We start from the raw sequence: 11,782 nt of genomic DNA on the forward strand, positions 1-11,782 counted from the left end.
GCCGAGAGCATTTTTTTTTCAGCGAGACAGAAATACACACAACTAAAGCAATCATATTGATGAGTGTTTTTTTCAAACTTGGCCACTTTAAGATGGATGGACTTCAACTCCCATGTCTGCTGGGGAATTCAGGGAGTTGAAGTCCAGACATCTTCACGTTACTAAGGTTTTTGAAACAGAGCTTTAGAAACTTGTAATAAAATCAAATGCAACGAAATTGCTTCAAAGCTTTCTGGTTACAAGAACGACCATCGGTATGATGTCACTCCTTGTAAGAACCAGTAACGTAGAAATTGGGCAAGAATTTGAGAATATAATCTTCAATGTCAGCTTCTCTTTTAAGTTTTCACCGCAGGTCTCTCGTATTGCGTTGCTGTGGCTCAGCTTGGAGCATCGTTGTACCTGATTCAGTTCCCTTTGCAACTTAATTATATCAGCCGGGCAGCAGCTTTAAGCCACCAAGTGCAGCAAAGGGCACTTAATGGGTGCAATTGGCAGCCGGGCACTCTCAATTTTGCCAAGTAGATCTGGGTGATAAAGTGCCAGTTGAGCAGATGGCTGGAAGTGTGTCCAAGCTCTGTTCTTCTCTGTAGGTAAATATAAAACTCCAGACACTGCCTAGAGATGTTTGCCCTGAGAACTGGATCTGGTTGGCCTTTACGAGCCCCGAATAATGGTTGCTTTTCAGAGAGCAAATATTGCTGAATAATGGAGCACCGTCGAGAAGCCAGACGTCTAACAGGTGGCAGAGTCCACACACCCCAATCCATTTGTCTCTGCGCTGTGGACTCAGCGTTTTTTCATCCTGCTCGAAGCGACTGCTTTAAATAGGCAAAGAAACTCAAGGCTGCTTTTGATCTTCCCATTAGGCAAAAATATCTCTGTAGGTAGCCAGCAAGTTCTTCCCGTTTGGATTAAGGCATATTATGCCCAGTGCAAAATAAGAGAAAGATAGGCAGGCAGGATAAAAAGAAAAATGAGATACAGGAAGAGGGAAAGAAAGAAAAAAGAAAGAAAGAAAGAAAGAAAGAAAGAAAGAAAGAAAGAAAGAAAGAAAGAAAGAAAGAAAGAAAAGCGAGAGAGATAACAGAAATAAAACGAGAGACAGAAAAGAAAGGAAAGAAAAAAAAATGAAAGAGACATAAATAAAATGAGAGACAGAAAAGAAAGAAAAGAAAGAAAGAAGATAAAATAGAAATAAAGTGAGACAGAAAGGAAAAGAAAGAAAGAGAAAAAAGGAAGGAAGAAAAAGAAAGATAAAAACTACACTGGAAACATTTATTTTTATTTATTTTATTTCGAATTTATATACCGCACCTTCTCTCGAAAGACTCAGGGCGGTGTACAGCCAGATAAAAACATACAATACAAACATTAAAAAACAATTAAAAGGATATATATTAATTTGGCCCCGGGTTTAAGATAGCAAACCAATTAAAAATTAAAAATATGTTAAAAAATATGTTAAGCCAGCCCGGAAAATGGCTTAGTTTACTAGTTCACTAGCCAGGATTGGCCTCCTGGGATTTATGTCTTGAAAAATTCACAGAGTGAATGAATCCAGTCAAGGTTGTTTGTTTTTTCCCGCCAGAGGGTGCTAAAAACGTGGCAGATAGAATTATGGATTCTGGATTTTTCTTGCCTTTGTTTTTCCAAAAAACAAAACAAATCACCCATTCTAGAGCGTAAGAGCCAGTCAATCTGTCTGTGGTTTTGAGATTGCCTCTCCCTACCTTTGTAAGAAACCTCTCCCCAAGCAGTTTTGGCCAGTGGATTGCTGAGGTTGATTGAATCCCAGCCTTCTGGATGGTTAACCTGGATAGGTAACTTGCTCAACAGGTTGTAGGTTTCTGTGGGTGTGGTGTATTTCCAAGGAAAGAGATCCCTGGTAGGCTTACTTGAAGAAAGAGCCTGGTGGTGCAGCAGACTAACACATGTTATTAACATTCATTAACATTCAGCTGCCTGCAATTACTGCAAGTTCAAATCTCACCAGGCTTTTTCTGCTTTTTGTGATGTACCAATCCCCTATTTGTTCATTTATGACTCACAGTATTATGTGAACCCAGAAAATGAATTTAGCAGCCTCTGGCAACCATTTCAGGAAAACCAAGAATTTCAGAGTGCAAGCCACAGCAGTTTCTACCTCGATGAAATGGTTTCCAAACTAATAGTTAACCAGTGCAGCTTCTTTAACCCTCTAATCTGACAGAAATCCTTGCACTGGCAATCAAAAATTCTCTGGCTAGATTGCTGTGAAAAAATCGGTCCTCTTCCTTAGCTCGATTTATCCAGGCAGATGAAATTACATCTGTTCTCTTCAGTCTCTTGCCCTGTAATTCTTTCCTCTCTGCTGCCTGCCAAGCTTTGCAAAATCTTGGCGTCTAAAAATAACCTTGGTTTAAACTCAGGAAGAGGGAGAAATTCCTGGTCCTGGATGGGGGAAGCAGGCAGTTGAGAATACACCGTACAATTTAGGGGAACAATGCAGAGAGAGAGAGAGAGAGAGAGAATTTAGTTTGTTTTGGAGTGCTAAAATATACAAAGCGGAGAAAGAAAAGAGAACGAGTTCTAGGAAACGGCCCAAAAAGAACCCCAAAGAAACAAAGGATCAGATCCTTTCACTGACAATAAATAGTAGAATAGCTTAAGCAACTGGTAATGGCACCGGTCAAATATGGCAGGCAATGGTGCCTGATGGAATGGGATTGTTAAAATCTGAAAGGTTGTGGGTGCAGCATTCCACAGAACATAGAATAATAGAGTTTATTTATTTATTGGTTCAATTTATATGCTGCCATTTTCCGGAGACTCAGGGCAGCTTACAATGCGTTAAGCAATAGTCTTCATACTTTTTGTATATACCTGCTTAGTAGGGCTTTCGGCCCCCACCCTAAGCGGTGTTCTTTTTTATACAAAGTCAGCTTATTGCCCCCACTATCCGGGTCCTCATTTTACCTACCTCGAAAGGATGGAAGGCTGAGTCAACCTTGAGCCTGGTGAGATTTGAACTTGCAATAATTGCAGGCAGCTGGTGCTACTTAACAGTGCTTTAGTCTGCTGTGCCACCAAGGCTCTTAAAGTTGGAAGGGATCTTGGAGGTTTTCTAGTCCAACTCCCTGCTCAAGCAGGAGACCCTACCATTCTGGACAAGTGGATGTCCGGTCTCTTTTTAAAAACTTCCAGTGTTGGAGCATTCACAACTTCTGGAGCTAAGTTGTTCTACTGAGTAATTGTTCTAACAGTCAGAAAATTTCTCCTTAGTTCCAGGTTGCTTCAGAATTGGAAGGGACCTTGGAGGTCTTCTAGTCCAACCCCCTATTCAGGCAGGAAATCCTATACCTTTTCAGACAAATGGTTGTCCAATCTCTTCTTAAAAACCTCCAGTGTTGGAGTATCCACAAATTCTGTCTCGCTTAGCAACAAAAATGTTGGGCTCAATCGTGGTCGTTAAGTCGAGGGCTAACTGTACATTCCTAGATATATTAACAAAGTTTTGGCTGGATTTTGACTTTCTATTTGACTACAGTCTAGTGAGGCTCTTTTGCCATTGTTCTCAGGCTTGTTTTTACTGTATTCTGTTTTTGTTTCGGGTTGTGTAACAAAGGAATTCCGACTCCACCAACTGTCCTCAAATGACTTTCTCCAAAATTGGGCAGAGTCAGACAATGCTGCCTTGTTTCACAGATTCCAGCCAAAGGGTGGGGCAGTCCTACACAAATTTCATACTGGCACCAGTGTTTGCATCCAATTCACAAGGAGTCTGGCAGCACTTTTTCTAGTACAGTTTATCAAACGTTTGTGAGGTGCGGCCCTCTTCACTGGCTGCAGAGAGTGGTTTAAAATGATTTAAAATTTCAATTGGTGTGAGACAGAACTGGAGAAAAGAGAGAAAGACAGAAAGCAGGGTGATTCTGCAAGTTACATGTCTAGATGACAGAGATTTTATCTGCATAATACAGGTAGTCCTCCACTTATGACCATAACTTAGCCCAACATTTCTATTGTGAGACAGCTGTTAGTGAGATTTGCCCCATTTAATGATTTAGCCACAGTTGTTAAGTTAATCACTGCAGTTGTCATGTTAGTAACATGGTTGTTAAGTGAATCTGGCTTCCCCATTGACATTGAGAAGGTCACAAAAGGGGATCACGTGACCCTGGGTCACTCTGTCATATATATGAGTCAGTTGCCAAGCATCTCAATTTTGATCTGGATCTTGATCTTCTTCTTTTTCTTTTCCTTCCTGTCTTCCTCCCTCTTCCTTCCTTTTTTTCCTCCTCCTCCTCCTCCTCCTCCTCCTCCTTTTCTTCCTCTCTTCTCCTCTTCCCTCTTTTTCTTCTCCTCCTCCTCCTCTCCCCCCTCCTCCTCTCCCCCTCCCTGCCTCTCTCCCTCTCTGCCTTCCCTTTTGCTTCTCTTTCACCTTCCTCCACCTTAATTTCTCCTCTTTTCCTTCCTGTCTTCCTCCTTCCTTCCTTTTTTCCTCCTCCTCCTCCTCCTTCTCTTCCCCTCTTCTCCTCTTCCCTCTTTTTCTTTTCCTCCTCCTCCTCTCCCCTCTCCATTCCCCCTCCCTGCCCCTCTCCCTCCCTTTTGCTTCTCTTTCGCCTTCCTCCACCTTCATTTCTCCTCTTTTCCTTCCTGTCTTCCTCCCTCTTCCTTCCTTTTTTTTCCTTCTCCTCCTCCTCCTCCTCTTCCCCTCTTCCCTCTTTTTCTCCTCCTCCTCTTCCTCTCCCCCTCCCTGCCCCTCTCCCTCCCTTTTGCTTCTCTTTCGCCTTCCTCCACCTTCACTTCTCCTCTTTTCCTTCCTGTCTTCCTCCTTCTTCCTTCCTTTTTTTCCTTCTTCTCCTCCCCCTCCCCCTCCTTATCTAAAGCAAGGACTTTGGGGAATCACAGGGGTCCTGAAACCTACCCACTTTATGAATTGTCCCTCTAACTAGGTTCTGGCAGCCTAGCGGAGAAGGAGGCGGCTCAGTAGCTATCAGTGCGTAAGTATGTGAGAAAACAAATGTACACCATAACCAGTAAAGTTTCGCTGCACTCTGAATTTCTCAGGTCTCCACATACCAGTGTTTGCTTGAAAGTGGTTTGAGTAGCTTCCTAATTAGTTCCTGGCTGTCATCCAGGGCTGTGTGTCTCCTATGGTCTATCTGACCAACCCAGGGAGCCAACTGAAGCTGCATTGAGTTAGTTGTTTCGTGTGTTATTTAACTGGCTCTCTCATTCTTATAGTTTCAGACCCAATTTGTAACGCTCTGCAGTAAGCCAGAGACTTCAGAAAAGGAGCTGCATATAAACCGGTGTAAGTAATTCATAATAATTAATAAACGAATGTTTTATTCAGACTCCCAACTGTTATGAATTCAAGACAGCTGTATGGTTTGGCTGGCAGTTTTGTGCTTTGACTGCAACAAGTTTAGATTTTTGGCTCAGAAATGGTCAGGGATGCAATTTTTAGCTTTCTGTCTGGAATGCAAAAACATGCTTTAAGACATCTGAACTGTGTTAAATCTCAGAAGCTGGTTCTTATTTTCAGCTTCAACGTCTTTCCAATCCCACTTCGAGGACTTTACATGGCTTTTCCTCTGCAACTTCCAAATTTGGGGGCCACTCCAATCTCATCCCAAGTTCCCAACCCAGAGAAAAACACTGGGAGATCATCATTTCTAAGACAATTAGGGGGCTGACTGGAGGCTGAGTCATACGATGAGTGACTGAGGGAACTAGTCCTGTGATGGCGAACCCCTGGCATGTGTGCCACAGGTGGCACACAGAGCCCTCTCTGCGGGCACACCAGCTGTCGCCCCAGCCCAGCTCCACTGCCTCCTGCCAGACAGCTGGTCTTTGGGTCTCTGCTGCGCATGAGCAGGGAGTGGGGCACATGCAGGGGATACGCGTGAGCATGCATGGGGGAGTGGGGCACATGCACGGGTGGGTGGGGAGCATGTGCCAGGGGTGCTCACGTTCAGTGGTGGGTTCCTCCCGGTTCGGCCCGGTTCTCCCGAGCTGGTAGCGGTGACGATATGACATCACCAAACCAGTTCTGCCCCCCGCCCCCCCAACCATCCCTCCGGGCCCCCCTTACCCACCCCCCACCTTATTCTTACCTTTTATTTGGTCCCACCCCCAATCTATTGCTGCCTCCTGAGTCCCAGCTGATGGCTAGAGGGAAAAAAACTGTTTAAACTCTTGCCGCAGGGCTCCAAAGGGCTGTCCTACAGCTGATCAGTGTTAAAAGAAAATAAATGAGTAGACCAGTGCCTGCAAAAATACATGAGTAGATCAGTGCCTGCAAAAATACATGAGTAAATCAGTGACTGCAAAAAATAAATGGGTAGACCAGTGCCTGCAAAAATACATGAGTAGATCAGTGCCTGCAAAAATAAATGGGTAGACCGATACAGCTCTGCAAGCAGTTAAAAGCCTGGTAGACCAGTACCTCTGCTAAATCCTAAATAATTGTCACATAGCCATCAAGCCACGCCCACAAAATAAGCCACATCCACAGAACTGGTAGTAAAAAAATTTAGAACCCACCCCTGCTTGCATTGCATTTGGGGGGTTTGCACACGTGCCCCACGTGCCCCATTTTGGGCCTGGAAGGTCTCCTGCACCACCTGGAAGCCAAAATGGGTCACGGGGGGCCTTGGGGTGCATGTGTGGGGGACACATGTGCATACGTGGGGACTCATGCACGTGTGGAGGGATGCACACGCATGCATGGGGTACACTCACATTGCATTTTTGGGGGTTGGGCATGCACTCGTATTCGCGCGTACGCTTTGGCCACTCGGTACCAAAAAGGTTAACCATCACTGGTCTAGTCTAACAAAGAGAAGGACTAAGAATGACATGATAGCATCTTCCAATATTTGAGGGGTTGCCACAAAGAGGGAGAGGGGTCAATCTATTCTCCAAAGCACCTGAAGGCAGGAGAAGAAGCAACAACGGATAGAAACTAATCAAGGAGAGAAGCAACCTTGAACTAAGGAGGAATTTCCAGGCAGTGAGAACAATTAACCAGTGGAACAGCTGGCCTTGTGGGTGCTCCATCACTGGAGGTTTGAAGAAGAGTTCGGATAGCCATTTGTCTGGAATGGTAGAGTCTCCTCCTTGGGCAGGGGCTGGACTAAAAGACCTCTAAGGTTCCTTCTAATTCTGTTAATCTGTATTATAATATTATAATATGTACCTTATAATTCTTGATTAATGTATTTTTTCTTTTATGTACACTGAGAGCGTATGCACCAAGACAAATTCCTTGTGTGTCCAATCACACTTGGCCAATAAAGAATTCTATTCTATTCTATTCTAATTTATACCCTTGGTGCAAAATCCTTCTGTGTCTTCTAAGGATTCAAGCATATACAGTAGAAGGATTCTCCAAACCAGCAGATGAACCAACTCTTTGGAGAAGGCTCCAATGCTGGAAAAGGAAGAAAGGAAGAGAAGAAGAGGATGACCAGGAGCCAATTGGATGGAGTCAATTACAATGGTCATGAGTGTACCATTGGAAGATCTGAAGGATCTTCCTTCTAGGGGAGGACCATCATGAAGAAGATCGATCTATGTGGTCACTAAGAGTCAACATTGACTTGATGGCACACAATCAATCAATGGGAAGACCGAGCTCCTTTGATACATCCATAGTGCTGGGAAAGTTGGAAGGAAAAAGAAAGGAAGATCAGGACAAGGTAGATGGACTCAGGTACAGTAGAGGTGGGGACACCATTAGAAGTCCTGAAAGACCAGTTAAGGGACATCTTATTATGGAGAACATCTACCTATGTGGTGGGTAAAGTAAAAAACCTACCTATGTGGTGGGTGAGTAAAAAAAAACCCTTGATGGCACATAATTGTGGATGGGCTCAGTCACAGTAGAGATGGGGGCAACATTAGAAGATCTGAAAGACTAGGAGAAGGACATCTCATTATGGAGAACATCTACCTATGTGGTGCTCCTAAGAGTCAAAAACAACTTGACGGTATATAATCATGGATGGACTAGGTCACAGTAGGGAAGGGAATACCATTAGAAGACCTGAAAGACCAGGAGAGGAACAACTCATCATGGAGAACGTCTACCTATATGGTGACTAAGAGTCAAAAACAACTTGATGGTACATAATCATGGATGGTCTCAATCAAGACCAGTAGAGATTGGGGCAATGGTGGGATTCAACCGGTGTGACAACCTGTTCGCTGAGCTCGCGCGCAATGCATTTGAAAACCGCTCTAAAACTTATCTTCTACTGCAACCCCAGTGAATAAAACAGCTGAGGTGCTGCAATCCGCTCTGCCATGCCTATCAGCTGGGCTTCAAACAAAGGAAATATAGGTCGATATAGCGCAGGGGCAAGCAGGCAGGTCCAGCTGATTGTCGGAGCGAACCGGTTGGCTCTCAGCTGATTGTCGGAACTACCGGTTAGCCCGAACTGGTCTGAACCGGCTGAAACCGACCCCTGGATGGGGGCACCTTTAGAAGACCTGAAAGACCATGGTGGGGGACATCTCATCATGGAGAACATCTACCAGAGGTGAGTTGCAGCAGGTTCTGACCAGTTCTGTAGAACCGGTAGCGGAAATTTTGAGTAGTTCGGAGAACCGGTAGTAAAAATTCTGACTGGCCCCGCCCCCATCTATTCTCTGCCTCCCAAGTCCCAGCTGATCTGGAGGGAATGGAGATTTTACAGTATCCTCCTGGAGTGGGGACAGAATGGAGATTTTACAGTATCCTTCCCCTGTCATGCCCACAAAGCCACACCAACTGAACCGGTAGTAAAAAATTTTGAAACCCACCACTGACATCTACCTATGTGGCAGCTAAGAGTCAAAAACAACTTGATGTCACATAATCAAGATTGTTAAGGTTATTGTTGTTGTGTTACCAACCAGCAGAGTAAATGCACAAGGAAACGTTGCTGAGAGCGATGAATAAGAGATATGCAAACTGGTTTATCAAAAGTACCATAACATACAAACAGCGAGTAATGTGTGTGGAATTGAAAACCATCAAAGGCAGAGCAATTTAAGAAAAGTATCCTAGATGGAAAAAAGCCACCTCCTGGGACCTCTCACTGGGAGTTCAAACGCTTTCTGACTATTGCATCAGTCTTTCCCCATTCAAAGCCCAACTCATTTCCTAGCAATGAATGAGCACATATAATACCAGAAAAACTGAAGTAAGAGCTTAGGAGCGGATGGGTGGGGTATCCTTTCTTGATGCCAAAGTCTTGGCTGGGGATAACAGAAGTCCAGTAGTTGATGGGTGGAAATTCAGGAGTCTGCAAGGCCAGAAATAGAGTAGGAAAAACCATATAAAGGAATTGTAGAGTCCAGGAAAAAAATTGTAAGTCTATTACAGATGATTAGCCTACAGCAACTGAAAATGTACCAGCAGGTTGAAGAGTTTCAACTGGGGCGAAATGCAGCAGGTCCTGACAGGTTCTGGAGAACCAGTAGTGGAACTTTTGAGTAGTTCAGAGAACCGGCAAATGCCACCTCTGGCTGGCCCCAGAGTGGGGTGGGAATGGAGATTTTGCAATATCCTTCCCCCAGGAGTGGAGAGGGAACGGAGATTTTGCAGTATCCTTCCCCTGGAACAGGGTGGGAATGGAGATTTTGCAGTATCCTTCCACTGGAGTGGGGTGGGAATGGAGATTTTGCAGTATCCTTCCCCTGGAGTGGGGTGGGAATGGAGATTTTGCAATATCCTTCCCCTGGAACAGGGTGGGAATGGAGATTTTGCAGTATCCTTCCCCTGGAGTGGGGTGGGAATGGAGATTTTGCAGTATCCTTCCCCAATTGGTGACATCAAGGTTGAATTTAAACCTGTTCCTCCTCATCTAGACCTGAACAGCCTTCAGATAGTTGTACAAGACCTTAACAGCATCATTTGGCAACTGAGGTCAAAATGTACAGCAAGGAATTATCCCGTCAATGGCACTTCACCCTGTGTTGATGTTGTGGCCCGTCAGCGGCCTGTGCAGGTAGTAGCTGATTCAGACAGTGAGGAGGCTGGTGTGGTGCTGTGCCAGCAGCCTGTGCAGCTGGCACTTGAGTCAGACAATGAGGAGGCTGGAGAAGATGTGGTGCCAGAGGCGGGGATTCAGCCAGGGCCTTCAGAACCTCCAGAAGCTCCCATAAGTGAAGAGGAAGAAGAGGAGGAGCCTATTCTCAATGCACGGGCGCGCAGAGCTGCCAAAAGGCAGGAGTGGCTCCTCAGGAGGTCTCCTCAAGAGTAAGGCTTGGGGCTAATTGGCTACTCCCTTAGCCTATTTAAGGAAGGACGACTGAGGCAATTTGCAGGGAACAACTTCGTTCACTCTCCTTCGCGTCTTGATCTTTCTCTTATCAGTTTCCTGCAAATTGCTTCTGGGCATTCTGCCAACCATAGTAAGATTACGATTATTTATTCTTTGGATTCTTGTAGGCTGTTAATAAAGTTAATTAACAGCCTTTGTTTGAAAAAGACTGATTTAATTTAGTAAACTAAAGTTTGTACAGACTTTGTGTGTGCTGCGTTCTTTGGGGTCCGTAGCTGGGGCAGAACAGTTGATGGATGACCCTTTCCCACAGGTTCATGTAGATGGTAAACAAGACATATGAGAACGTTAAGCCCTGAGGCACCCTACAAACCAGGAGTTTCCCGAAGAGCTTCAACCCATCTGTCAACACACTGAAACTTGTCATGGAGAACCACCACCACAATCTGAGGCCCCCACCAATCTTCACAGATGATCCAGGTATAATTGATTTATACTTCGCCTTGATTTTTATAAACAACTCAAGGTGGCGAACATACTCCTTCCTCCTCCTATTTTCTCCCCAAATCTTTGAGCTGGGATGGGCTGAGTGGGCAGGGGGGGACTTGCCCAGTTACCCTGCTGGCTGAGTGCCTAAAGCAGGACTAGAACTCACGGTCTCCTGGTGATTGGCCCAGTCACCCAACTGGCTTTATGGCTAAGGCAGGACTAAAACTCAGTCTCCTGATGATTGGCCAGAAGTCACCCCGGTGGCTTTCATGCCTATGGCAGTACTAGAACTCACCAACTCCTAATGATTGGCCCAGTCATCCTGCCAGCTTTTATGCCTAAGGTAGGACTAGAACTCACAACCTCCTGGTATCTAGCCTGAAGCCTGGTATAACTATTATACCACATGGGTTCTCCGTTCAATGATTCAATGGCCATTGGTTTTGAAAGCTAAGGAGAACTAAATAGCTGCACTAGCACCATCCTCCATTTTAAATGACTGATTCAGTTTTTCTATGTCTCAGTTTTAAAAGTTTTTTTTACCTATATGCAAACCCAATGGTGAAATCTAAAATTTGTTACTACCGGTTCTGTGGGCATGGCTTGGTGGTGGTGGTGGTGGGTAATGTGACTGGGTGGGCGTGGCCAATTTTTTAAAAAAACTTTTAAAACCATTTTTTCTACAACCTCTTCAGCGAAGAGGTTGTAAAAAAATGCTTTCAAAAGGCTCTGACGATCCCAGCTGAGTTGCCTGATCAATAGAGGCTTTTTTTCTTTTAAATGCCTCTGTTGATCAGGCAACTCAGCTTGGATCGTCAGAGGCTTTTAAAAGAAAAAAAAGCCTCTGATGATCGCACGGCTCAGCTGGGCATGGGGGGGGGGCAGGGATTTTTGCTACCAGTTCTCCGAACCACCTGCCTCCCTCGCTACCCAAACCGGGAGCATTTCACCCCTGTTCAAACCCCTTTTCAAATGGTCAGTTCAGCTTAGAGGCATCCAAGCTCAGAAAGGGATCCTAGGTTCATGACCAG

Source organism: Pantherophis guttatus, chromosome 3, assembly GCF_059756535.1.
Source record: "Pantherophis guttatus breed Tessera chromosome 3, ASM5975653v1, whole genome shotgun sequence".
In the NCBI taxonomy this organism is placed as follows: Eukaryota; Metazoa; Chordata; class Lepidosauria; order Squamata; family Colubridae; genus Pantherophis; species Pantherophis guttatus.